The sequence below is a fragment of the Aquarana catesbeiana genome, linkage group LG01 (assembly GCF_042186555.1).
Source record: "Aquarana catesbeiana isolate 2022-GZ linkage group LG01, ASM4218655v1, whole genome shotgun sequence".
NCBI classification, from domain to species: Eukaryota; Metazoa; Chordata; class Amphibia; order Anura; family Ranidae; genus Aquarana; species Aquarana catesbeiana.
The window spans coordinates 138286557-138313133 of NC_133324.1; positions in this window are offsets into that span (position 1 = coordinate 138286557).

Genomic DNA, 26577 nt, shown 5'->3' on the forward strand with positions numbered 1-26577 from the left:
AGATTATTTTCCCTACATAACAATGCTCCGTGATTATTTTTTAGGTCAAGTCATTTTCTGCAGTCAGGTCACTGAACCACAACAGTCCACCTTAAAATTAGCTATAATAACCATCAACTGTGAAAATTCTATACATAAGAAGGAATATTAGAATAAGACATCATTTGTAACTGACAATAGTATGACGCAAATTCTTAGAAATTCTTAGAAAAGCTATGTAAACAATCTAGTAATAATGAGGGAAAAGTGTAGCACCTAGCCACGAGTAATTGCTTGTGCAGCAATCTGTTGTCATTAAAAGCACCCAGCATAGGAACATTTGTTATAACCTGAACGGTTGAATAGATCTTTCAGCATTGGGCAAGGAAAATAATATTAGATGATTATTCCCAGTACCTTGTATAGCTGTATGCTCATGTCAAAGCATAATTCTGCTCTTCTCTGTCAGGACCACACATTATACAGTATACAAATGTAGAGTGCCAAACAGTCATTCATCATTTTTAGATTTTAGGCTTGTTGAAGAAAGGCCATTCTTGGATCAGCTGGTTAATGTGTCAAAACTATAGGGTTTATGCTTGTGTCCTTGACAGATGACTGCAGCAGTAGAATAATCAATGGGCCTTTTCCCTGCATACAAAACACAAAGAAACAACAAAGAAATTCTCATTCATAAATAGTGTGGAATAAAAACAAAACGTATCGTCTCCTAACATTTTGCTAGTTATTGAATTTTGTAATTTATTTTTTTTTTGTAATGGTCACATCACATTTATGGAATGCGCTATCAACTATAGTCATTCAAATAAATCTACAAAGCATCATTGTGGTCATAAGCAATGCTTTGTAAAGCCTCAGTGCAAGGCTTTATTCATTATTAGCTGTGACTGCAAAAAATTAGCAGCACTTCCAAAGTAATGGAAAATTTTCTCGTATGTTTGCACAGCTCAAACATATGGAGAAAATCTTTCCATCATAAGGAGTAATCCTGTTATAGAAACTTGTCGCCAGAACAGGTGTCCCCATTGGAAACTTCCCCCTCATCTTTTGTACTGGTAACAGATGAAAACATTTAGATCTCCCATAATTTTCTGTTCTTGTGAGGGTGATCTCCTTAGCGGGGTTACAGATCGTATTAAAAACCTGATAGGTGTTTCAACACTTCCCTACTCGAACCAAAACAAATAAAATTGTGTAAGCCTTAATAAGCGCCCTAATTATAAAACCAAAAATATAGTGTATATCTAAACCAGTTCCCGCCACAGTATATTTCCTAGGGTGGGAAGCATGGGCAGGCTAGATCACATGTGCGAGCCCCCTGTTAACCCGGGCTGTCACTGGCTACAGTGGGATATTGTCAGCAGGTCTCAGCCATACACACAGGGCTCTGTACACAGATCAGCAATCTGGCTGTTTCTAGTCCCTGCAAAGAAGGGAGGAAAAAACTGCCAGATCTGTTAGTAAAAGCAGCACATATTACATACATTACATTGTTACATCGCCCCCAGCTACATCACCAACCTCATCTGTAGATGATTTCTAAAATCGCCCTCTCCACTCCTCCCAGGAATTCCTGCTCTCTAGCTTCTTGTTACCTACTCCCAAGCTTGGGACTTCAGGACTTCTCCAGAGCCTCTCCCATCCTCTGGAACTCCCTGCCCCAGTAAGTCAGCTCCTACCCTGTCCGCCTATAGGCGATCATAGAAAACCCACTTATTCAGGGAAACCTACCCCACTTCCACCTAAGGACTGTGCTTGAGTCACCTCCATCAGATCATCCCCTGCAGCTATTACCTTTTTTTATCAACCTCCCCCTCCCTTTAGAGAAAGCATACTTACGGTGCATAGGATACAAAACAATATACGCAGGCAAACCTAGCGGAATCATCCACCAATCAGCGTTTTTTAATGCCTTAAGCAATATAGAGCTCTAGAAGGTAGTGCACAAATATGTATGTGTCTATACGTATAGAAAAACAAGGCACAAGAGAAACACCCTATCTGTAAGAACTAGCCAAGGATGGTGTATAGAGTTCAAAAGGTGCTTACCGAAAGGTCCTTATAACTTGTGTGGGACGGGGGGTAATAACCATATCATCAACAGCCAAACTAGGGAACTTTGAACCAGGCACTAGTACCATACACATGGAAAGAGGAAGCCCAATATGGCTATTCCTATGTAAAGTCCACTTTAAGTGTAGGGGGACAGTATCAAGACAGAGTACTATGAGCACTATCAAGACAGAGTAACAGAGCCCTGTTTTAAAATAAGGAACAAGCCCTGTATCCAAAAGTGTAGACAGGGCATAAGCAGTGCATAACTTACCCAGAGCCAGTAAATGTAACGAAGACCCACCGTCCGTATCTCTCCAGACAGAGTGAATCTGTCTCTGTTTGAGAGGTGCTGTGGCTGTGTGTATATACGCCCCGATGTCATAAGGGGTGTGGTCACCAGGTGACATCACCTGGTGACCATGCCCCATGCCTATATAAGTTATTGCGCACCGCTCACATAGCATTACAGCGGGAGAGAGCGTCGTGTTAATATCGGAAGAAGAGAAGAGGGAACAAGTCGACGGAGAAGACCGCTAGCAAAAAGCTAGCGGAAGAGCAGAAGATAGCGGAGGATCACGGCAGAAGAACCAGAGAGCGGGAGAAGAACCGGAGAGCAGGAGAAGAGGCCGGACACCAGGAGAAGAAGCCGGAGAGAGCGGAGAAGTCGGAAAAGACCCCCCCGAAGTCGGAAGAAGACCCCCCGGAGCTGCCTAATAAACTACTTTAAAAACCTGTGTAGTGTGTTTTTTATTGACACTTTTTTCCCCAGGTGAATGGGTAGGGGTACAATGTACCCGATACTCATTCACATAGGATGGGGGGCTGGAATCTGGGGCCCCCTTATTAAAGGGGGCTTCCAGATTCTGATAAGCCCCCCCGCCTGCAGACCCGACAACCAACAGCCAGGGTTGCTGGGAAGAGGCCCTTGTCCTCATCAACATGGGGACAAGGTGCTTTGGGGTGGGGGGGCTGCAGGGTGCCCCCTTCCCCAAAGCACCCACCCCCCCATGTTGAGGGCGTGTGGCCTGGTACGGTTCAGGAGGGGGGGCCCTCGCTCGTTCCCACCCCCTTTCCTCACCAGCCAGGCTGCTCAGATAAGGGTCTGGTATGGATTTTGGGGGGACCCCCACGCCATTTTTTTCGGCATAGGGGGTTCCCCTTAAAATCCATACAAGACCTAAGGGCCTGGTATGCTCTGCAACGGGGCTCGCAAGGTGTCAATCTTGCCGATAAAAGATTGACTTCCTTTTCTAGTCCCGTCGTACCTGATCACATTCAAAATGAACGGACTTTAGTCCGTGTGTGGGCAAGTCCGTTCATTCAGAAGTCCGCTACAACTCCGTCGAATGTCCGTCGGGAAGACCGGCGGACCTAGTCTGCCAGAAAGTCCGGTCGTGTGTAGGCAAGTCCATTCGTTCGGAAAGTCCGTCGTAAGTCCGCCGGAAGTCTGTCGGGAAGACCGTCGGACCTAGTCTGCCAGAAAGTCCGGTCGTGTGTACGCGGCATAAGATGTCAAGAATAAAAATGGGTTCTAAATACTAATTATAGGTAGAGATGCAAACATATAGCACCCAAACGTCAAATTTTAACCTCCCTGGCTTTATGATTATTTCATATTTTTGATGCTGAAAGCGGTACAATTATTTTGCATGGAAATTTGGCATTTTATATTGTAGGCCTGTAATTCTTAGGAATAACTCACTTAAATCTGTCCAAACCAGAGTCTAGTAGACATCTCGGGTATGATAAGTTTGAAACACGAAATCATAAATTATAATATAATAAATAACTATAAATAATTATACCAAATAATAATATAATAATAAAAATTATTCAATAATGTAATCAAATCAAAAACACTAAAATTTGTTCAGTTGCAGAATTGTCACCGTCATTACTTTTCAGTGTTTCATGACGGATTTCCCCACAAATCAGTATCGCTCAATTCTGCAAGTTATTCTAATTTATTATCACTGTTTTCTAGCTGGTCTAAAACCCCTTTTGATGTAAAGGGACGGTTTTGGTTGCTATGGACAATCTCCAGTTTCCAGGCAGAAAGAACAGTTTTTATAATATAAAACTGCATGCAGGGCACTGGACAGACCACTAGGGACAAAAGGGAGGTGAAATAATTTCATACAGTAATGTAATCTAAGATTACAGTGTACTTTATGTATTGTGTGTGTTTCACTTTTTGAATTTGGCGGCATTCTCCATCCCTGTGCGTCGCAACGCTCGCAGGGAATGGATCTCAGCTCTGTGATGAATCGAGCGGAGGATGAGCCGCTCACACTGCGGGGAGACATCGCAGGATCCAGGGGACAAGGTAAGTAAGCTCTTCCTGGATCCTGCGATGTGATCCCGATATGGCTCGGGGTTACCGCTTTTGGTTCTGAAATTCCACCCCGAGCCAGACTCGGGAATACCGCCAGGGAGGTTAAAGGAAGGGCTTATATGACTGGGTTTCATTTATCCCTGGAGCATAGGTGGCAGCTAAATGCTCAATCCACATTGTCTCCTTTTGAAGGATAAGTTTGAGAATTTACAATCATTTTAACCTCTTCCTGAAAGACGGCTACAACGCGGACCTACTTTGCCGGGAGGGCATCCATAGACGTCCTCCCGTGCTCGAGCAGCCTGCACGCCCCCTGCAGGGTGCGCACGGCGCGCTCTGTGATCAGCGAGTCTATGAGATTCGACTGATCACATATTGGAGTAAGGGGTCGATCCCGACCCCTTACCACGTGATCAGCTGTCAGCCAATGACAGCTGATCATGTGATGTAAACAGAGCCGGTAATCGGCTATTTTGTCTCCTTGTGCTGGTAGCGTGAGGAGAAAAAAAAAGGCCGATCACCGGCGGCTGTGAGAGGGACCTGATCATGGAGAACCTCTGCAGAGGCTTCTGTGCCACCTCCCAGTGCACAACAGTGCCTCCTACCAGTGCCCACCAGCACCACCTACCAGTGCCCACAGTATCACCCATCAGTGAAAACAGTGTCACCTATCATTGCCCACATTGCCACCTATCAGTGCCCACAGTGCCACCCATAAATGTCACCAATCAGTGTCTCATCACCAGTGCTGTCTATCAATACCACCTACCAGTGCCCATCAGTGCCACCTACCAGTGTCCATCAGTGACATCTATCAGTGCCCATCATTGCCACCCATCAGGGTCCATCAGTGCCGTCTTATTAGTTCCCATCAGTGTCGCCTTATCTGTGCCTATCAGTGTCACCTTATCTGTGCCTATCAGTGCAGCCCATCAGTGCCCATCAGTGAAGCCCATCAGTCATCAGTGAAGCCCATCAGTGCAGCCTCATCAGTGAATATCAATGAAGGAGAAAAATTACCCGTTTGCTAAATTTTATAACAAACTATGTAACATGTTTTTTTTTCAAAAATGTGTCTTTTTTTGTTTGTTTAGCACAAAATAAAAACCCAAGTGGTGATTAAATACCACTAAAAGAAAGCTCCATTTGTGTGAAAAAAATTATAAAAATGTCATTTGAGTACAGTGTAGCATGACCGCGCAATTGTCATTCAAAGTGTGACAGCGATGAAAGCTAAAAATTGGTCTGGGCAGGAGGGGGGTTTAAATGCCCAGTAAGCAAGTGGTTAAGGATTGGGGAGCTAATATATAACACTTTTGGTTTTAGTACCATTTTACACTATTTTCCTTATTTTTACTGCACAAATTGTACATGTTCATAAATACTAGTACAATTGAGGTTGATTTGCTGGGTGCAAATAGACTATTTAGCTTGCAAGCAAGTGCAGTTGCTCTAGAGCTTTGTAAATAAGGTAAAGCTTCACTTCACAAAGAATACCCAATCACATGCAAGGAAAACAAAAAAAAACTGCATTTTTGCTTGCACCTGATTGGATGATGGAAATACCCCTCATTCACTGTGTAATTTCTGGAGTTCTGGAGCAATTCCACTTTTAGGGGTGCAACCGTACTTTCAAAGTGCATAGTCTATTTGCCTTTGTTAAATCAACCCATTTGTGCCATAGAATCAAATTCAGTTTAAGTTATATCAGAATAGTTCTAAAAAAATAAGTATATAGAAAATATAAATATAAAAGAAAAATTATAAAAATAATATTTAAGAATATGTGATAGGTTTTCACAGTCATAACTTGGGTGGTCCATTAGTCAGCATGTGCTAAACATCTGGAATACCCAAACATTAGAAAAGTATCCTATTAAAGATTACATCATGGATTATGTTACCAATTGTTACTAAATGGGAGCCAGAGTTGCTCTCTGACCTGCTATCTAGGAAAGGCAACAACACAATTACAGAACGTCCTAGTTCTGGTTTATTTTCTGAAATATCAGACACATTATTCACAAAGAATCCGCAGAGCCATTTGCAGAATGGGATTAAATAATAGTCTGACAAGACCTCAAATTACTTTAAAATCACTATTTGCAACATAAGCAAACTCTATGGTCTACTGAAAAGTATAATTACCTTGGGGCTTAGATGCATATTGAAAAAAAAATGTTAAACACACATTTGTTAACTGCCTTTGCTGTTTTATTTGTATTCAACAGATCCCTCACTGACGTGTGAGTCACATGTAGCTTTCAACAGCTTCAGGTGTTGCTTATATTACAACCTAAGCTTGGTATCTGTCAGTAGGAACACCTGATGCATTATACAGCTCAAGCCATAGGCAGTATTAGAGCCTGTGTCAATGGACTTTTGTTCTCTTTAAAGCAGAGCGCCGCCGAAAATTTTTTTTTTTAAAGTCAGCAGCTACAAATACTGCAGCTGCTGACTTTTAAAACATGGACACTTACCTGTCCAGGGCGCCCGCGATGTCGGCACCCGAGGCCGAACCGTCTCTCCGTCCTCGGGTGCTGCCGCCTCCATCTTCGGTAAGGGAATCAGGAAGTGAAGCCGTGCGGCTTCACTTCCCGGTTCCCTACTGCGCATGCGCGAGTCGCGCAGCGCAATACGGAGGGTCCCTGCTGCCTCTGGGACCCGTGTGTTTCCCAGCAGGCAGCGGGGAGGGAGCAGGAAGTGGCGTAAATAACCGCAGATTCTGCGGCTATCTATGCCGGAAGTGGGTACAGATACCTGTAATATACAGGTATCTGTAACCCCCTCCCCCCTGAAAGGTGCCAACTGTGTCACCGGAGGGGGGGAGGAATTTGATGAGTGGAAGTTCCACTTTTGGGTGGAACTCCACTTTAAGTGGGTTTTTCATCTCCATACAAGTCTACGGGAATGCAAATCCAGCTTGAAGCAGGTCAACTGCAAGTCAAAAGTTTCTGTCAATGGATTCTGAATGATTTCAGAAATATCTTAAACTGATATCAATAATAGGGACAAAGGCTTGGCCCTACACATTTTCTGGTCCTGCCTGCTAATGAGACCTCTTTGGACCAAGGTCAGGACCAGGGGCGGACTGACCATTCGGGCTCTCGGGCACTGCCTGAGGGCCCCATGCCACTAAGGGGCCCCATCAGGGTTGCCAGACTTAATAAAGCCAGGTACAGTATGTAAAAATCTGTGTTTTTTTAAACTCCCAAGATTATAGCTGCCCCGCCTCTCCAGTACCTTTTCAGTGTGTGTATGTGTATTCTGTATGTGTACATTGTGGGTCTGTGTGTGTATACTGTATGTGTGTGTGTGTGTGTATACTGTGTGGCCCCATAATCTATTGCCTGGGGGACCCATAATCTCCTATTGCCTGGAGGCCCCATAATCTCCTATTGCCCAGGGGCCCCATAATCTCCTATTGCCCGGGGGGCCCCATGAGTTGTCAGTCAGCCCCTGGTCAGGACTAGAGATGAGCCAAACATCCCCCGGTTCGGTTCGCGGCAGAACATGTGAACAGATCAAAAACTTGTGCCAACACGCGAACCCCATTAAAGTCTATGGGACTCAAATGTGAAAAATCAAAAGTGCTCATTTTAAAGTCTAATATGCGAGTTATTGTCATAAAAAGTGTTTGGGGACCCGGGTCCTGCCCTAGGGGACATGTATCAATGCAAAAAAAAGTTTTAAAAATGGCCGTTTTTTAAGGAGCAGTGATTAATAATGCTTAAAGTGAAACAATAAAAGTGTAATATTCCTTTAAATATAATGCCTGGGGGGGTGTCTATAGTATGCCTGTAAAGTGACGCATTTTTCCCGTGTTTAGAACAGTCCCTGCACAAAATGACATTTCTAAAGGAAAAAAAGTCATTTAAAACTGCTTGCGGCTGTAATGTAATGTTGTCTTTGGGTCTGGTATGGATATTAAGGGGAACCCCGCACCCAAATTTAAAAAAAAAGGTGTTGGGCCCCTTGGCCTATATACTCTGAACAGCAGCAGTATACAGGCGGTCCCCGGGTTACAAACAAGATAGGGACTGTAGGTTTGTTCTTAAGTTGAATCTGTTTGCAATTTGGAACAGGTACATTTTGTAAGTGTAGCTCCAGCCAAAAAATCTATTTTTAAGCTTTTTGGATAACATAGGGAAGTGTTATCATCACCCTGTAACCTTTGTTTTGCTGTCTGTGCCCCTATTCAGAAGATTTCACCTCACTTTCTGTCCCAATGACAATTAGATTTTAAAAATTTGGGGTTATTAGGGAAACAAGGATTGGTGATAAAGCATCAGTGGGGACTGGGGAAACACATTTTTCCCATATTAACTCTTACAGGAGAGAATTTCCGTTCCTAGGGGTAGATTTCCTCTCACTTCCTGTTGTCCCCCTTCCTTTGTAAGTAGGAGTCGTTTGTAAGTCGGATGTTTGAAAATAGGGGACCGCCTGTTTATACTATACGGCCTGCCCTATACACTCTGCGTAAAATTGGGCCTTTGGTAGTACCAGAACACTGTAAGCCCTCACAGTTACTCTTGGTGGGTTCTGGAACGGGCTCTGCTGTGAAATATTATATCAAGAATAGTAATTACATTCAGGGGCAGAAAAATTGCGCCTTAGGCAGTGGTGGTGGTGGCACAACACTGTAAAGCCTCACAGATACTTTTGTTGAGCGCAGGAACAGGCCCTGCTGTGACATATTAGATCAAAAATTGTAATTATGAACCCCTGTTAAACAGGGGCAGAAAAATTGGGCCTTAGGAGGTGGTGGTGGTGGCACAACACTGTAAAGCCTCACCGATACTTTTGTTGAGCACAGGAACAGGCCCTGCTGTGAAATATTAGATCAAAAATTGTAATTATGCGCCCCTGTTAAACAGGGGCAGAAAAATTGGGCCTTTAGCGGTGTGGTGGTGGTGGTGTTGGCACAACACTGTAAAGCCTCACAGATACTTTTTTTTAGGGCAGGAACAGGCCCTGCTGTGAAATATTAGATCATAAAAGTAATTACGCGCCCTTGTTAAACAGGGGCAGAAAAATTGGGCCTTAGGCAGTGGTGGTGGTGCCACAACACTGTAACCCCTCACAGATACTCTTCTTGAGTGCAGGAACGAGCCCTGCTGTTAAATATTTGATCTAAAATTGTATTTACGCGCCCCTGTTAAACAGGGGCAGAAAAATTGGGCCTTAGGTAGAGGTGGTGGTACCCTGAACCAAAAATATTCTTAGAAGCTATCATCATGAAAATTGCGGAGGAATAGGATAGTCACTCAGCATAATAGGATAGTCACTCAGCATATGCAGTCTTCAAGGGATCCCACATCCATAGAAAAATCATTCGATTACATCCGCATCAGGTGCTTGGTAGCTGGTGATCCAAGACTGATTCATTTTTATGATTGTGAGCTGATCAACAGAGTCTGTGGACAGGCTCACTCTGTGATCGGTTACAAAGCCTCCAGCAGCACTGAATGTGCATTCAGAAAGAACGCTGGATGCAGGACAGGCCAGTAGCTCAATTGCATATTGAGCAAGCTCTGGCCAGTGGTCCCTCCTCAAGACCCAGTAACCCAGTGGATGTTCTGGTGGAAAGGTCTCCAAGTCTGATCTTGCCCCTAGATATTCCTGCACCATGTAATTCAGACGCTGGCATTGGTTGCTGGAACCGATCAGACCTGGGCGCTGAGGACTGAAGAATTGCCTGAATGCATCAGTCAGCCAGCCACCTTCTCCACGGGTCTTTCTGTGACTGAACGAAGCCTCAGCAACACGTTGTCCAGCACCAAGAAATTGTACCCTCCCAGGCTTTGGAAACGCATTGCACAAACCTTTCTGCAGGCCTCCCAAAGAGGTTTCATCCTCTGCTCCCTCTGCGAAGGCTGGATAAGTTCTGCAACCTTACCCTTGTAACGTGGATCAAGAAGGGTTACCAGCCAGTAATGATCCCTCTCCTTGAAACCATGAATCCCAGGGTCCTTTCGCAGGCTTTGCAGCGTGAGCTTGCAGTGAGTGTCTGCCTCTTCTTGGTGGCCTTCCGGACATGCTGTAAATTTTGTTTAGCAAAAAAACACTACACTGTATTGTGTACTGTGTACACCACCAGGAAAGTAGTAGCAACTGCACTAGGGGTGCACGGTACTGTGTACACCAACAGAAGTGTAATAACAACTATGGGTGCACTGTATATATTGTGTACTGTGTACACCACCAGAAAAGTAGTAGCACTAGCATGCACTACGGGTGCACGGTACTGTGTACACCAACAGAAGTTTAATAACAATGGGTGCACTGTATGTATTGTGTACACCACCAGGAAAGTAGTAGCAACTGCACTAGGGGTGCACGTACTGTGTACACCAACAGAAGTGTAATAACAACTATGGGTGTACTGTCTTGACCACCAGAAAAGTATGAGCAACTGCACTATGGATGCACAGCACTGTATACTGCGTATACTGCCTGAAGTATATTAGAAACAGTACACCAGGAACGGCCTGCAGTCAGATATAGCTAAACTGGATACAGTATATATATATATATATATATATATATATATATATATATATACACACAAGAGTTGTATATATATATATATATATATATATATATATATATATATATATATATATATATATATATTAATTACACTGCAGCTAACTGAATAACCTGCCTGCCAGAAGAAACAGTACGCCAGGAACGGCCTGCAGTGAGATATAGCTAAACTTTATGCAGTGAGTATACGAGACTTCTGTGTATATATATATATATATATATATATATATATTAAATACACTGCAGCTAACTGAATCACCTGCCTGCCAGAAGTATATTTGAAACAGTGACACACAGCCAGAGAAGCCTGAGGAAGAGCGATATATGCTCGATACTGTACAGTTGCTTGCACGTTTGCACTTTTCATGTATTTTGGATACTTCAAGTAAAGAAAATATTGCATCAAGCATTGGTCCTATCGTTTTTATTATCTATTTTTGGTGGAAGATTGGGAGTCCACCGTGACTGTGCTTAGATTAATCAGAGGACTAAGAAAAGAAGGTAACCCACCTATTGATTAATATATATAGATATCTATATATATATATATATAGATATATAGATATCTATATATATATATAGATATATATATGAGACTATCTGTATATATATATATATATTAAATACACTGCAGCTAACTGAATCACCTGCCTGACTGACGTATATTAGAAACAGTACACCAGGAACGGACTGCGTTCAGACCTAGCTAAACTGGATACAGTGGATATATATATATATATATATATACATATATATATATATATATATATATATATATATATATATATATATATATATATATATATATACATATATATATATACACATATATATATATATATATATATATATATATATATATATATATATATATATATATATATATATATATATACACATACAAGGCTGTCTCTATATATATATATATTAAATACACTGCAGCCAACTGAATAATCTGCCTGCCTGCTCAATCTAAATGACACTCGCTCTCCGTCCACACCAACAACACATTACACAAGGCCGACGTGCTGGCGGCCTTATATAGTGTGGGGCGTGGACTTAGTCCTCCTGAGCCATGATTGGCAAAAGGCACCCTGCCTTTGACCAATTATGGCTCTCTTAGCTGAGGGCGCTGTGATTGGCCAAAGCATGCAGGTCATGGTGCAGGCTCTGGTCAATCATCATACAGGAATGCACTGTGCTCCCGCAGTGCATTATGAGACGTTACTCGCCGCTCAAATTTGGCGCGAACGACCCATAATGTTCGGTTTTTGACAAACGGGCGAACAGCCAATGTTCGAGTCGAACTCATGTTCGACCTGAACAGAAAGCTCATCCCTAGTCAGGACGAGATCTTAGAAGTTCACAAACTTTATTTTTTTCCAGCTGCTTAGCATTCTTCCTGTTGCACCACTCATCAACCCCCATTAAACCCTAGAAGAGATCAATACTCCACCTTCTCCTGAATGCTGCCAAAGCTGTATCCCTTTAAAATGGAAAGACCCAAAGCCCCCTCCAATATCCCTCTGGCTATGCAATATATAGGATACCAGGCTTACAGAGGACCTAGTCTTCAAACAGGGAATCTACAAGAATACTGGATTGACTTACAGCCTCAGAGGTGGGTAAAGCTCTTATAGCAGGGAGTCTTAATCTCCAATGCCATAATTACCATTTATTTTTTTTTACTACCCTTCCCTGCCTATGCTCTATATGTTAGCCCCTTACCTTTTGGCCAACAAGGAGGGAACCCCTCTGTCTGCCCCTCTCATAGCTACCTCCCCTCCCCACTTACCCCCTCTTCATTGTTCATTCACAACGATCTCTCACAACTCCAAATGTTTTCTTAGATCGCAATCAATTTATTTTTTGTAGCTCAGTAACAGTTCTCATTAGGTGACTGCATGTTACATTTTCTATTGTGACCTCAGACCCATCATTATATCTGTAAGGTTCTAATGGATGTATTGTACAACTAAAGACTTGAATAAGAAAAAAAAAGCTGATGTCAAACTGATGCTGTTGACCAAAAGCCTATTGATGTGGGCTGTTAAAACTAATCCAAGTAGAGGAGTAAAGTGATGAATGAATAGCTGAGGCATGTACCATCAGCGCATTAATCAGTACAGGCAGGGGGATATTACCACTTGTTGGTCTTGGTGACATATCTGCCTGTTTATGACCAAATAAAGACCAAGAAATGTACATATTTGAGGGTTTGTTCATTCAAAAAAAAAAGTAAGTTAAAACTAGATGAAACCACGTGGAAAAAAGTTTTATAGTCTTGGGCATCATCCAAAAAATACATAAATAGCTTTAGGAGATTATCGGAGTATACACCCCAGTGTAGCAACCTGGCCGCAGAAAGGAGGCATGTTAGATAAAATAATTCAAATTTTTATTGTAGAGCTAGTAAAAATATTCCAAGAAAGGTTAAAGCACCCCCAACAGGGGGCAATAGATAACACAGAAAATATATGACAAAATAAATACAAAGGGATACAAACAATACATTCCATACAGTGGTATTAAGTGATGTTGTCTGTGCAGTCTGTCTAGATGAAAACCACCTTAGAGAATCTTGTATTGAAAGCAAAGAAAGATTCTTGTAAAGAACTCCACATCCATACCCTGTGCTCTTGGTAATGCTCTCACCTGGTAGGATGGACCTCCATTCTAGGTTGTCAATCAAGCATGAATAACCTTTAGCAGCCACTTCACTCCTCTCTTTCCCAAACAGCTTGTTTTTTAGCTTAAAGTATTTTAACACTGCAAAGAAAATAGAGTAGATCATAGTTCTCTCCATATAGACTTTATTTCCAAAAGTATTGGGACACCTGCCTTTACATGCACATGAATTTTTATGGCATCCCAGTCTTAGTCCGTAGGGTTCAATATCGAGTTTGTAACTATAACAGCTTCAGCTCTTCTGGGAAGGCTGTCCACAGGGTTTAGGAGTGTGTCTATGGGAATGTTTGACCATTCGTTCAGAGGCGCATTTGTGAGGTCAGCCACTGATGTTGGATAAAAAATAAAAAAGCATATACTTGACATACAAGCAAGTTCATCAAAAGCACTTGACTGGACATTTAGACCTCAGCTGGATTGACACAAACAGACACTATTAAAGGTTTTTGTATTTTTATTTCTTTCATCAACATATATCCAGGGATATGTGCTCCCTTATAGGTTTTTGATGCATTTATTTGCATCCATTCACTTTATTGATTGATATATTTATTTGCACTTATTCACTTTACTGATTGTGATATCAGAGTATTTTTTATGGTTTAGGATTTTATATACAAGCACCACTCCAACAGATGGGGAGAGTTTGATAAGCGCACCAACATATTTTATATTGATATGTATGTGCTATACCTGGCCAATTCCCCTGGAAGCTGGAAACGCTGTAGTAGACACTGCTGATCCACTGATCTTCACTAGGGATGAGCCGAACACCGCCCCGGTTCGATTCGCATCCAGAACATGCGAACAGGCAAAAAATGTGTTCGAACACGCGAACACCATTAAAGTCTATGGGACACGAACATGAATAATCAAAAGTGCTCATTTTAAAGGCTTATATGCAAGTTATTGTCATAAAAAGTGTTTGGGGACCTGGGTCCTGCCCCAGGGGACATGTATCAATGCAAAAAGAAGTTTTAAAAACTGACGTTTTTTTCGGGAGCAGTGGTTTTAATAACGCATAAAGTGAAACAATAAAAGTGTAATATTCCTTTAAATTTCGTACCTGGGGGGGTGTCTATACGATGCCTGTTAAGGTGGGGCGCATGTTTCCCGTGTTTAGAACAGTCTGACAGCAAAACTACTATAGCTAGCGCCGGCTATAATGAATTGTCGGTCCGGCATTACACATAAAATTTCATTGATAAAAACGGCATGGAATTTCCCCACAGGGGAACCCCGAACCAAATTTTTTTTTAAAAAATGCGTGGGGGTCCCCCTAAATTCCATACCAGGTTTCAGGTCTGGTATGGATATTAAGGGGAGCCCCGCACCAGAATTAAAAAAAAAATGGCGTGGGGGTCCCCCTCAAAATCCATACCAGATCCTTCAGGTCTGGTATGGATTTTAAGGGGAATCCCGCGCCAAAATTTTTTAAAAAAATGGCGTGGGGTCCCCCCAAAAATCCATACCAGACCCTTATCTGAGCATGCAACCTGGCAGGTAGCAGGAAAAGAGGGGGGGTGAGAGCGCCCCCCCCTCCTGAACCGTACCAGGCCACATGCCCTCAACATTGGCAGGGTGCTTTGGGGTAGCCCCCCAAAGCACCTTGTCCCCATGTTGATGGGGAGAAGGGCCTCATCCCCACGACCCTTGCCCAGTGGTTGTGGGGATCTGTGGGCGGGGGGCTTATCAGAATCTGGAATCCCCTTTAACAAGCGGACCCCCAGATCTCGACCCCCCCATGTGACTTGGTAATGGGGTACAAATGTACCCCTACCATTTCACAAAAAAAGTGTCAAAAAGGTTACAAAAACACAAGAGACGGTTTTTGACAAGTCCTTTATTAATTCCTACTTCTTTCCGCTTCTTCTTCCATCTTCTTTCTTCTGGTCTTTCTTCGGTGTTCTTCTTCCTCCATCTTCTTCTTCCTCCGCTCTTCTCGTCCAGCATCTTCCACTGGCTTCTTCTGCGCTCCATCTGCACGATTTGCCTCAGTGGGAGTCTTCCGCTGTGTGACGCTTCGGTTCTTCTGACACTTCTTATATAACGGAGGGCAGGGCCACCCTGTGACCCCACCCTCCTCTGACGCACGGGGACTTCACGGGGACTTTTTTGCATTGATACATGTCCTCTGGGGCAGGACCCAGGTCCCCAAACACTTTTTATGACAATACCATGCATATAAGCCTTTAAAATTAGCACTTTTGATTTTTCCCATAGACTTTTAAAGGGTGTTCCGTGGCTTTTGAATTTGCCGCGAACACCCCAAATTGTTCGCTGTTTGGCGAACGGGCGAACAGCCAATGTTCGAGTCGAACTCATGTTCGACCTGAACATAAAGCCCATCCCTAATCTCCACTAGCTTCTGGGTCTCATGCTGAGCGGCTAGCCTTCAGCACTCTGAGCACAGGAGGGTGACCGCTCAGCACGGGTGCCATTCAGAGAATGCTTCTTTCTGATTTTCTGAGTTGGAGAGGCGGGGCGGTGACATCACACTCTTCATCTCCTCATTCAGAGAACGCTTTGTTTTCATTCAGTAATTTTAACCTGGTGTTTTTTTTTTTTTCATTTTGAAAAAACAATTTTCTAGCTTCATAAATGGGGTAAACCTAAAGCAGGGCTCAAAATGTCAAGTCCTGAGCTACTAGCCAGGCCTCAAGGGTTACTCGCCACCAGTTGCCCCACCCAACCTTTACTCTGCCCCACCCCTAATTCCACCCCTAAACACGCCCTCATAAATTATCTCATGAAATTACACTTACATTTTTTTGGCAGAATTAAGTTATAAAAATAAATATTAACAAAAACTTTATCAGTGCCCATCAGTGCAGCCTCACCTGTGCCCAATAATGCAGCCTACCTGTGTCCATCAAGGCTGCTTCACCTGTGCCCAACAATGCAGCCTGTGTCCAACAATGCAGCCTAACTGTGCCCATCAATGCAGCCTACCTGTGTCCATCAATGCAGCCTACCAGTGTCCATCAATACAGCCTACCTGTGTCCATCAATACAGCCTACCTGTGTCCATCAATGCAGCCTGCCTGTGCCCAACAATGCAGCCTGTGTCCATCAATGCAGCCTGTGCCCAGGAATGCAGCCTGTGCCCAGCAATGCAGCCTGTGCCCATCAATGCAGCCTGTGCCCAACAATGCAGCCTGTGTCCATCAATGCAGCCTGATTCCATCAACGCAGCTTGTGTTCATCAAGGCAGCCTGTGCCCAAAAATCCAGCCTGTGTCCATCAATGCAGCCTGTGCCCAACAATGCAGCTTGAGTCCATCAATGCAGCCTGTGTCCAACAATGCAGCCTACCTGTGCAGGGGTAGATAGGAGAGGAAGAGGATTTCTGGCCGGATCATCAGAGCACTGAGGATCATCACTGTAGCAACTTTCATTTCAATTGCTGTGTGTGACACCTACAGCCCCGCCTCCTGGTCCGGGGACTTTGATACACGTCACACGTCCCAGGATTGAACGGGTGATCTGTCTATCAAAGTCCCCGAGCCAGGAGGTGGGGCTGTATGTGACGGCGAGCGCCGGAAACACTCGACAATTGAAACGAAAGCTGCTACAGTGATGTTCCATGCTTTGATGATTTGGCCGGTGCTCTCTTCTCTCTTCCTCTGGCTGATCACTGGGAGAAGAGTTCCCATTCAACCCCGCCTGCCGGTGGTGCTCCCCCGCTCCCAGGCAGCCCAACGCTTGCCAGCCCTCATTTTGGTGAGTGGAGAATTTGAGTGCTGACCTAAAGGATACCTATACCCAAGAACATAAATGTATTATAGTGTAGCTAACCCTTCCTTAATTGTGGTGGCTGCATTGGTTTTAATTTTTCAAAGAACATTTTAGAGTACAGAAAATTACTGTTTATCTTGCCAGAAATGCAGTGTCCTTGTCATTTTCTGTGAAATTAAGTAAAAGAAAAAACAATGTTATCTTACTTCTGTAAACAACTAATTTCCCCACCCAATATGTAATAGAGAGGAACAAAAGCAGACATGTGTATGGTCCAGCCTGGGTGAAAAACCTGTTTCCCTCCATAGATACAGTGAAGAAATGAAGGTAGTCACCCAGGAACACAAAGTGTGTTATCCGCAGGATTATCGGGTGAAAATAAAGGCAAAAGAGCCTGAAAAAAACAAATGCAGACACCTCATCTAAGGACTGATAATGTGCAATATATTGCATTTCACTTTTTGGTTTAGATACGCTTTTTAGATATGCTGGACTTGGAAATGAAAACTGTAAAAGTCACTTTTGATCAAACTTTTTTGAATAGATTGACTAAGGCCACGTGCACACGGGCAGACTTTTCAACCGGACTTGTCCGACAGACTTTCCAGCGGACTTTCGACAGACTTTTGATGGACTTCCGACGGACTTTTTAATGAACGGACTTGCCTACACACGATCACACCAAAGTCTGATGGATTCGTACGTGATGACGCACATGGACTAAAATAAGGAAGTTGATAGCCAGTAGCCAATAACTGCCCTAGCGTCGGTTTTTGTCCGTCGGACTAGCATACAGAAGAGCGGATTTCTGGGTCCGGCGGAGTTACGACGTAAAGATTTGAAGCATGTTTCAAATCTAAAGTCCGTCAGATTTGCGACTAGAAAAGTCCACTGAAGGTCCAGTGAAGCCCACACACGATCGGATTGTTCGCCAGATTTGGTCCGTCGGCGTCCGTCGGACAAGTCTGGTCGAAAAGTCCGACCGTGTGTACGCTGCATAACAGTTTTAAACATTTATACACTCGTTTCTATGAGTTAATAAATACCCTTGTCCTTATTAACTTTGGTTCTGTCTCTAGGGCAGGTGCGAGCAATTACATTGTTGGGTTTTAAAGAAAATTAAGACAACTGCCCCAAGGCCCCTTTCACACTGGCGCGGGGGCGGCGTCGGCGGTAAAGCGCCGCTATTGTTAGCGGCGCTTTACCGTCGGTATTCAGCCGTTAGCGGGGTGTTTTTACCCCATGCTAGCGGCTGACAAAGGGTTAAAAACTACCGTAAAGCGCCTCTGCAGAGGCGCTTTGCCGGCGGTATAGCCGCGCTGTCCCATTGATTTCAATGGGCAGGAGCGGTGAAGGAGCGGTATATACACTGCTCCTTCACCACTCTGAAGATGCTGCTAGCAGGACTTTTTTTCCCGTCCTGCTAGCGCACCGCTCCAGTGTGAAAGCCCCAAGGGCTTTCACACTGGAGAGACAGGAGCAGCTTTTTCGGGTCAGTTTGCAGGTGCTATTTTTAGCGCAATAGCGCCTGTAAACCACCCCAGTGTGAAAGGGGCCTAATGAATTTATAAGTAGCAAAGAAAAGGCATATTTCCATTGCTAGTTAGAAATTGATCTGAGTGGATAACATTTTTGCATCTATACACTAGGATCTTTAGCTGCTTCTAGTGAGTCTTAGCCTCTGGTGTGCAGCTGTACCTCTGATAGTAGGATGAGGCTACCTTCAGTTTAGTCATTGCTATATACAGTATATGTCCCAGGCTCGGACAGTTTAGATTGTAAGCTCTAACAAGCAGGGCCCTCTGATTCCTCCTTTATTGAAGTGTATTGTAACCGTACTGTCTGCCCTCATGTTGCAAAGTGCTGTGCAAACTGTTGGCGCTATATAAATCCTGTATAATAATAATAATAATAATAATAATTGTGTTTTTGTGTTGATTAGCTGGAAGTGCTGGGGAATGTTCAAATTGCTCACTGTTGAGTGATGAGCATGGGGGTATTTGCAATAAGGAAGTAAACAAAGAAAGTAAAAAAAAAAACAAAAAAAAAACGTTTTTTTTCTTTTTTTTATATTAACTCAGAAAATCCTCAATCCAGGTGGGGTGATCCTAGGTTTTGTACAGTTGTAAAGTTATATCTGAGGACTCTGTATTACACCAGCTCAAAAATGTGCGAGATCTAAAAATCTATAAACTACTTCAGTGAAATAAATTATATATATATATATATATATATATATATATATATATATACACAGTGGGGTTGGAAAGTATTCAGACCCCCTTAAATTTTTCACTCTTTGTTATGTTTCAGCCATTTAAGTTCATTTTTTTCCTCATTAATGTACACACAGCACCCCATATTGACAGAAAAACACAGAATTGTTGACATTTTTGCAAATTTGCAGCCATGAGTCTTTTTGGGAAAGATGCATCAAGTTTTTCACACCTGGATTTGGGGATCCTCTGCCATTCCTCCTTGCAGATCCTCTCCAGTTCTGTCAGGTTGGATGGTAAACGTTGGTGGACAGCCATTTTTAGGTCTCTCCAGAGATGCTCAATTGGGTTTAAGTCAGGGCTCTGGCTGGGCCATTCAAGAACAGTCACAGAGTTGTTGTGAAGCCACTCCTTCGTTATTTTAGCTGTTTGCTTAGGATCATTGTCTTGTTGGAAGGTAAACCTTCGTCCTGAGCTCTCTGGAGAAAGTTTTTGTCCAGGATATCCCTGTACTTGCCCGCATTCATCTTTCCCTCAATTGCAACCGGTCGTCCTGTCCCTGCAGCTGAAAAACACCCCAACAGCATGATGCTGCCACCACCATGCTTCACTGTTGGAACTGTATTGGACAGGAGATGAGCAGTGCCTGGTTTTCTACACACATACCGCTTAGAATTAAGGCCAAAAAGTTCTATCTTGGTCTCATCAGACCAGAGAATCTTATTTCTCACCATCTTGGAGTCCTTCAGGTGTTTTTTAGCAAACTCCACGTGGGCTTTCATGTGTCTTGCACTGAGGAGAGGCTTCCGTAGGGCCACTCTGCCATAAAGCCCTGACTGGTGAAGGGCTGCAGTGATGGTTGACTTTCTACAACTTACTCCCATCTCCCGACTGCATCTCTGGAGCTCGTGATCTTTAGGTTCTTCTTTACCTCTCTCACCAAGGCTCTTCTCCCCTGATAGCTCAGTTTGTCCGGATGGCCAGCTCTAGGAAGGGTTCTGGTCGTCCCAAACGTCTTCCATTTAAGGATTATGGAGGCCACTGTGCTCTTAGGAACCTTAAGTGAAGCAGAATTTTTTTTTGTAACCTTGGCCTGATCTGTGCCTTGTCACAATTCTGTCTCTGAGCTCTTCAGGCAGTTCCTTTGACCTCATGATTCTCATTTGCTCTGACATGCACTGTGAGCTGTAAGGTCTTATATAGACAGGCTTTCCTAATCAAGTCGAATCAGTATAATCAAACACAGCTGGACTCAAAGGAAGGTGTAGAACCATCTCAAGGATGATCAGAAGAAATGGACAGCACCTGAGTTAAATATATGAGTGTCACAGCAAAGCGTCTGAATACTTAGGACCATGTGATATTTCAGTTTTTCTTTTTTGATAAATCTGCAAAAATGTCAACAATTCTGTGACATATATATACACACACACATATACATACACATACACACATACAGTATCTCACAAAAGTGAGTACACCCTTCACATTTTTGTAAATATTTTATTAGATCTTTTCATGTGACAACACTGAAGAAATGACACTTTGCTACAATGTAAAGTAGTGAGTGTACAGCTTGTATAACAATGTAAATTTGCTGTCCCCAAAATAACTCAACACAGCCATTAATGTCTAAACCGCTGGCAACAAAAGCGAGTACAACCCTAAGTAAAAATATCCAAATTGGGCCCAAAGTGTCAATATTTTGTGTGGTCACCATTATTTTCCATCACTGCCTTAACCCTCTTGGGCATGGAGTTCACCAGAGCTTCACAGGTTGCCACTGGAGTCCTCTTCCACTCCTCCATGAGGACATCACGAGCTGGTGGATGTTAGAGACCTTGCGCTCCTCCATCTTCCGTTTGAGGATGCTCAATAGGGTTTAGGTCTGGAGACATGCTTGGCCAGTCCATCATCTTTACCCTCAGCTTCTTTAGCAAGGCAGTGGTCTTCTTGGAGGTGTGTTTGGGGTCGTCATCATGTTGGAATACTGCCCTGCAGCCCAGTCTCCGAGGGTAAGGGATCATGATCTGTATTATTAAGTATTACCTTGGGGAGATGCAGACTAGAATACTGCAATCACTGAGCAGCAAATGATATCACCTGTGATGTATTTCAGTAATCTTGCAAACCTGACCTGTTAGTGGGTCCTCAGGACAGGAGTTGAGAACCACTGATGTAGAGCAACAGTTCTTTTTTTCAGATCCTCAGAGAGTTCCTTGCCATGAGGTGCCATGTTGAACTTCCAGTGACCAGTATGAGAGAGTGACATCAGGGAAGGAAATTGGCTAATTGAGCCCAATTTTTCACTTAGGAGTGTACTCACTTTTGTTTAGACATTAATGGCTGTGTGTTGAGTTATTTTGAGGGGACAGCAAATTTACACTGTTATACAAGCTGTACACTCACTACTTTACATTGTAACAAAGTGTAATTTCTTCAGTGTTGTCACATGAAAAGATATAATAATAATGTGAGGGATGTACTCACTTTTGTGAGATACTGTATATACATACGTACACACAGTTGTGCACACAGTTTACATACCCTGGCAGAATTTATGATTTCTTGGCCATTTTTCAGAGAATATGAATGATAACACTAATCTTTTCTTTTACTCATGGTTAACGGTAGTTTTTGGCTGAATCCATTTATTATCAATCAACTGTGTTTACTCTTTTTAAATCATAATGACAACAGAAATTACCCAAATGACCCTGATCAAAAGTTTACATACCCTGGTGATTTTGGCCTGATAACATGCACACAAGTTGACACAAAGGGGTTTGAATGGCTATTAAAAGGGAACATCCTCACCTGTGATCGGTTTGCTTGTAAACGTCAGTGCTGCACTGACGTTTCTGGATTCTAAATCATGGGGAAAGCAAAAGAATTGTCAAAGGATCTGCGGGAAAAGGTAGTTGAACTGTATAAAACAGGAAAGGGATATCAAAAGATATCCAAGGAATTGAGAATGCCAATCAGCAGTGTTCAAACTCTAATCAAGAAGTGGAAATACAGGACTTTCTGAAAACATGTGGCGTGTCTGTTTCAAGATGCACAATAAGGAGGCACTTGAAGAAAGATGGGCTGCATGGTCAAGTCACCAGAAGAAAGCCATTACTACGCAAATTCCACAAAGTATCCCGCTTATAATATGCCAAACAGCACAGAGACAAGCCTCAAACCTTCTGGCACAAAGTCATTTGGATTGATGAGACCAAAATTGAGCTTTTTGGCCATAACCATAAACGCTACATTTGGAGAGGAGTCAACAAGGCCTATGATGAAAGGTACACCATTCCTACTATGAAACATGCAGGTGGATCGCTGATGTTTTGGGGATGTGTGAGCTACAAAGGCAAAGGAAATTTGGTAAAAATTGATGGCAAGATGAATGCAGTACGTTATCCAAAAATACTGGAGGAACATTTGCATTCATCAGCCAGGAAACTGTGCATCCAAAACACGAGCCAAGTCGACCTGTCATTGGCTACAGCATTATAAAGTGAAGGTTCTGGAGTGGCCATCTAAGTCTCCTGACTTCAATATCATTGAGCCACTCTGGGGAGATCGCTAATGTGCAGTTCATGCACGACAGCCGAAGAATTTACAGGAACTGGAGGCTTTTTGCCAAGAGGAATGGGCAGCTTTGCCATCTGAGAGTATAAAGAGCCTCATTCACAAATACCACAAAAGACTTCAAGCTGTCATTGATGTTAAAGGGGGCAATACACGGTAATAAGAACTGGAGTATGTAAACTTTTGGTCAGGGTCATTTGGGTAGTTTCTGTTTTGATTATGATTTAAAAAGAGTTAACACGGGGGGGGGGGGGGGGCGTGTCCTGATGTAAGCACCAGAGGACGTGTATCTGGGGAGCTCTGCCATCCGTGCATCTGCCTTGTCAAATCAGGCTGATACCCTGCCAGCCCGTTCCTCTGTGTCCCCTGCCTTGTCCTGGGTCAAAATTGCGGAGTCTCTCCCCCCCGGGGCCGTCTACACACCATAGATTCCAGGCACCTGTGGCCGCCGCCATCTTGCAGGCCTGTGCCACTCTGAGGAGATCTGATCCCGGCCGGACTGGAGGTAAGGGACTGTCCTCCATCCACATCTGCCTGCCCATCCACCTGCCTAGCGCGGTCTGGAGGCCCGAGCTTAAATACAGCTCAGTGCTAATGAAGACTGCACCGTGACCTGACTATCAGGTTCACAGGCATTGTGTTTTTTTTTTGTTTTTTGGGTATAGGCCGCTTCCTGACCTCCCCCATGTTGTTTTGGGGGACGATGGGAAATGGTAGGATAATCACCTGGTGCTTGGGAAGTTTTAAATTGGTTGCTATGTTTTCTATGTTATGTGTGGTTGGCTCTGGCTCTAAATACACTCATCAGGTGGGTTTCAGTCGCATTCACCCTGAAGTTAGCAATTCTCCCCTGGTATCATGAAGTCACGTGATCAGGGAACAATGTCGGTGATATCCTGGAATGTCAGAGGCCTCAACTCCAAATTTAAAAGGGCACTGATGTTCCAGTATGTCAAGACGCACAACCCGCAGGTACTGATCCTACAGGAGACCCACTTGACGGGTGGCAAACTGATGGCCTTGAAAAAGCCCTGGGTTCAGAAAACTTTTCATGCCACGTATTCCTCATATGCCAGGGGGGTCTCAATACTGATAAATAAATCCTACCCGTGTAATGTTGAGGCGGTTCATACAGACCCCCATGGCAAATTTGTAATTTTGGTATTGACGGCCTGGCAACAAAGGTATATCATAGTAGGAGTTTATATCCCACCACCTTTCAAACCGGAAGTGCTATACACTATATTGGAGAGGATTACCCCGTACTGTCCAGCTAAATTGTTAATCCTAGGAGACTTCAATAATACCCTCTCCCCTGATCTTGATAGGCCCACACCTTCGCAGTCCTCTACTGGGGACCTGCTGGGGTGGACACTTTCAACAGGGGTTACTGAGGTGTGGAGGTGGTTAAACCCCCAGACTAAAGCTTATTCATGTTTTTCTACCTCATATAAAACTTCCTCTAGAATTGATTAAATTCAACTTATGCTAAATGACATAGTGGAGGCAACATACCTATCTAGCAGGCTTTCTGATCATTCCCCCCTCAAGATCACCATGCGGACCAGAGACAAACGCAGTGGCTCCATGTGACGCCTTGGGGCCCACTGGATTTCCCATGATGAGATTTCAGGGCAGACTCCACAAACATTGCGCAAATTTTGGGAACATAACGCGGGGTCATCCTCTTCACCCATAGTTTGGGACGCCTATATGTCAACAATTAAGGCGGTGAAAGTAAATCAACAAGCCAGCACAAGGCGGTTGGAGGGGGAGATTGAGGCGGCGTCAGCCACTTATGGGTCTGACCCCTCGGTTTCCAATTTTGAACTGCTGCAGTCCACAAAGAGAGATCTCCACTTCCATCTCACTGAGGTTACGCGCTTAGAGTTATTCCACACCAAACAAAGATTCTTTGAGCAGGGGGATAGAAATGGCAGACTACTGGCAATGATGTCCCATTATGACACCCCGATAACTTTGATCCCCGAACTGATCTCTCCCACGGGTGAATCTATTACGTCCCAAGAAGATATCCTAAAGGAGTTTCAGTCCTTTTATCAGACACTATACAGTACCACGCTCCCTCGGGATGTGACCCCTGGCGAGATGGCACCTCTCCTGGACCCCCTGGCTCTGGGGTGGCTCTCGGATGAGGAAAGGGCCCATCTGGTTAGGCCTATCACTGCGGAGGAGGTACATGCTATCATTAACACACTGGCAGTTGGGATGGCACCGGGTCCTGATGGTCTACCCATCAAATTTTATCGGTCTCATGCAGATCTACTGGCCCCCCTGTTGGCGGACCTGTATACCCGATGTCTGGAGGAGGGAGCGCTCCCACCCTCTATGGCAGATGTGCACATTATTCTAATCCTTAAGCCCAATAAAGATCCCAAACAGTGCGCCTCATACAGGCCCATTGCACTTCTTAATATTGCTTTCAAAATCTTATCTAAACTAATTACTGTTAGACTCAACCCACTTCTGCCCTCTATTGTAGACACAGATCAGACTGGGTTCATGGCACATAGGTCAACGGATATTAACCTCCGCAGATTATTCACCAACTTACATGCCATACATGACAATGTGAGCACTAGAACGGTTGCCTCCTTCGATATCGAAAAGGCATTCGATTCAATCGAATGGCCATTTCTCTGGGAAACTCTGCAGAGGATGGGATTTCCGTTGGTTTTTATTGCCTGGCTGCAAACTTTATACAAATCCCCAAAGGCAGCAATCAGATTGGGAGGTAATGTTTCTCCCCCTTCCCGCTGTCCAGGGGTACCAGGCAGGGCTGCCCCCTCTCTCCGGCATTGTTCGCAATAGCTATGGAACTGGTGGCGGAGGCACTGTGCGTCTCGCCCCATATAAGAGGATTAAAATTAGAGTGGCTTGAGGAGAGGGTAGCTCTGTATGCGGACGACCTCCTGCTCTTTCTGAATGACGCGGACTCCTCTCTTAGAGGAGTGCTGCAAGTATTGACTGAATTCTCCAAGGTAACAGGATTACGGGTGAACTGGACAAAATCCCAGTTGCTGGCTATTGACTCTGAGGCAAAAAGACTGGCCCCGCAGGATGCAATGGGTGGACGAAATGGTGTACTTGGGGGTACGCGTCTCGAGAGACGCATCCAGCTTTATCCCCCTTAACCTAGACCCGGTGGTCCAAGTAGTCAAGGCCAAACTCAAAGCCTGGGAGAACCTTCCTCTATCCCTATTAGGCCGCATTAACTTAATTAAAATGAAAATCATACCTAAATTTACATACCTATTTCGTAATTCCCCACAATGGATACCTTGCTAATTTTTCACAAAATTTAATCAAATTTTCTCCTCTTTCCTCTGGGGTCCAAACCCCCCTAGATTTAAACTCTCCACACTAATGCGTCCGGTGTCGCAGGGGAGGCTGG